Below are 3,522 nucleotides of genomic sequence, written 5' to 3'. Positions count from 1 at the left end.
GTAAATATTAATCTCATAAGTATAAAACGATTGGAAAAATCCGGGTCGTTACACAAGGAGACTTTGATGGCCCCGTTAAAACACTTAACGACTCTGTCACTTGGTCCCACAGCTTGATCGAACTTAAATGAATTTAATAAACGACATTGCATTCTTTTATTTCAAAAGTTTTCCCAAAAAGGAAATATACCAAAAATATGTAGTTTAAGTAACTCAACATATTAAATACCAAAGTTGACATAAAATATTGTCAACAAAACTCACAAGATTAAATTATTCCAAAAATAGAATGCAAGTTCAAAGTTACTTAATTGTTTAATAAAATCTGCCCAAATGCATGCAGACTCTTCTAACACAGCGGAAGCAACCAAATAACTCAAGTACCTGTGAAAACATGCGTGTAAACTGTCAACAAAAATGTTGAGTGAATTATAGGTTTAAATAATTGAATAAACATTAGACCACAAGATTTAAAATGTTAGAAAACATAAAAAATTATTCCATTATCAATGAGCCACCAGGTAATCACTTAACCCTTTATTTACCCTTGCCAAACACAATAAATAATATACACTGAACAAGTGTATCTACAACAAATTACGAAGTACTAAACATTCAGATTATAAATTGCTAGCGCGACTAGCTCGAAATGGGGTTGTCAAACCCGATAGATCTATCCGTAGGATTCGTGTTCAACAGTAGAAACCAGTGATTACAGTTACCAGACTAGGGAATATTTTTGTTCAACTCATAACGAATAATTTAAATTTAATTGCCACTTGTGTCTAAACGTAAAACAAAATGCATGTAATCACATCCCAAAAATATACTTTGAAAAGTATGTAAAAACGGGACTATAACTCACCTTAATAGCAAACGAAGTAACCACACAATAATGCGAACAGCAAATGAAGTAAAGTGATCAGGAATGATCACAACGCCGACCTATAAATAAAGCACGAAATAACTAACTTAGGTCAAGTCTTAGTATGATAGCTATTGTACATGTCGCAAGTATACATAGAACAACACTCAACATGCATCGGTTTGATCGAAACAACATACGGACACACACTTTCTATATTTAGAAAGTTTCTATTTTTAGCAGGTTTTCATTTTTAGAAAGTTTCTATTTTTGGAAAGTTTCTATTTTTGGAAAGTTTCCAAATTTAGAAAGTTTCCATATTTAGAAAGTTGCTTTTTTAGGAAAGTATATAAGTTGGGAAAGTTTCCTTAATTAGAAAGTCAACAAAAGTCAACTGAAAGTCAACTCAAAAGTCAACCTTGGTCAAATATAGTCAACATTAATTTTAAAAGTATAAGTTATAATAATAATATAGGTTATAACGTTAATTAAAGTCAAATATGTATAATTATGTCATAACATAAGTTTAATTAAATTAAATTGAATTATTATAGTTAACATAAGTTTAAACGATATAATTAATATAACATTAGTATTTAATTAATTAATTAAATATTAGTCATAACATAAGTATTATTAATTAATAATAGATTTTAAATCATATCATAAGTATTATTAATTAATAATGAATTATTAATCATATCATAAGTTTCTAATTATAATCATTAAATCATAAGTATTTAATAATTAAATTATAATTAAATAATAACTAAGCCTTATAATAATTAAATAATTAATTAATCCTTATTATAAGTCTTATTATAATAATCTCATAATATAAGTTTAATACTTACCATAAGTATTTTTCATTAATAATAAAAGTATTATTAATCATAAGTTTAATTAAATGTTTAATTAAATCATAAGTAATTAATAAATGATATAATATATATATATATATATATATATATATATATATATATATATATATATATATATATATATATATATATATATATATATATATATATATATATATCATAAGTCTTAAATTAAATTAATTACTTTTTATATCATAAGTAATTTATTAATAATTAAATTCATTATTTTTATCATAAGTCATAATTAATAACCATAAGTTTTAATTAAAAGTTCATCGGGTCATAACTTGAGCCCCGGGAATCAGTTTTCGGTGAGTCTTATATATATCTTCGCCTAACCAACCCACCCGACACATTAGTGTACTCAAGAATATCCTAAGAACAGTCAGCAAGTCATGACTTACATCCACTAATCAGTTTGGATCTTTAATCCGCTCAAAAACGTGTTTTAGTCATAACGAGTGATCCGTGACTCGGATTTCGATGACCCGAACATGAAAGTTCATCCCATCATCAATCTTAACACACTAGTACACCCTAAAGACTCTAAAAATGGTCACAAAGTCAGACCATACCTGTACCAATTCGTTTTTATATTTTAATTTCAATAAAACACCATTTTAATCATAACTTATGTTCCGGAAATCGAAATAGCATGAATCCGGAGTCTAAAATTAATGTCTTGATGAGAGAAACTCATCTAGACACTTTAATTTCACTTTTATATCAGTTATATTTCCATAAAACAACAATCAAACCGCTGTCCCAAAACAATCAAACCGAAAACATGAATTAACGAGCATTTCTACGCATACAATCAACAATACAATAACATATAATCATCATACTACTAATATAACATATAAAATCAGTAAAATAACTGAAAAATAGAAAAGCTAGGGTTAGGGTTTATACCCTAATCGATAATCAAAGAGTATGAACGTGTAGAGGAGAACGAGGGCAACGCGTTTATACAAACAATAGAATGATCCAAGCTTTAATTTTTGATGAAGATGATGATGATGGTGAAGGTGGGCGATGGCTAAGGGGAGCAAGGAGAGAAGAAACACAAAAATTAGAATGTGAGAATGAGGGATGTAAACTAGGTTTTGTCTCCCTAAATCACAAGTTTGGAAAAATGGCTCAACACCCCCCTCCATGAGGGTTTCGGCCGAACCATAGGGTGGGATAGGTCCCACTTAGCCCAAATTTGAATAACTTGTATTTTCTTGTGGCCCGAATGCCCAATCGAAGCCCGAAACACGAAAACGCTAATACGCGATTGAAAATTCGGAGAGATAACAAATACACGACGAAAAATATATATAAATACTATATATACATATATGACATTAAAATATCATATTTAAAATATTTGGAACTTAAAAATCCTAAAAGCTCGACCGTTGGTTTGAAAACTGAAAAGATTCGTCGGATAGGAATCCGCGACACGTAGAAACGTACAATTTAAAATATGAATACAAATATTCATTTAACACATAATAATTAATATATTATTACAAAAATAATAATATAGGTCATAGAAATGACGTGGCACGAATAATAGTTAACAGTCGTTAAATAATTAACAGTAAAAGATAACGGAAAAAGTAGGGCCGTTACAGTACCTTCCCGTTACGGAAATTTCGTCCCGAAATTTAAACAGGTGCAGGGGTTGACTCAGCATCTGGGAACACATGCGGGTACTTCTGCTTCATTTTATCTTCACGCTCCTAAGTGAACTCGGGACCGCGTCTGTCGTTCCATCTAACCCGA

This window comes from Rutidosis leptorrhynchoides, chromosome 3, assembly GCF_046630445.1.
Source record: "Rutidosis leptorrhynchoides isolate AG116_Rl617_1_P2 chromosome 3, CSIRO_AGI_Rlap_v1, whole genome shotgun sequence".
Lineage (NCBI taxonomy): Eukaryota > Viridiplantae > Streptophyta > Magnoliopsida > Asterales > Asteraceae > Rutidosis > Rutidosis leptorrhynchoides.
This window is presented reverse-complemented; position numbering follows the sequence as displayed.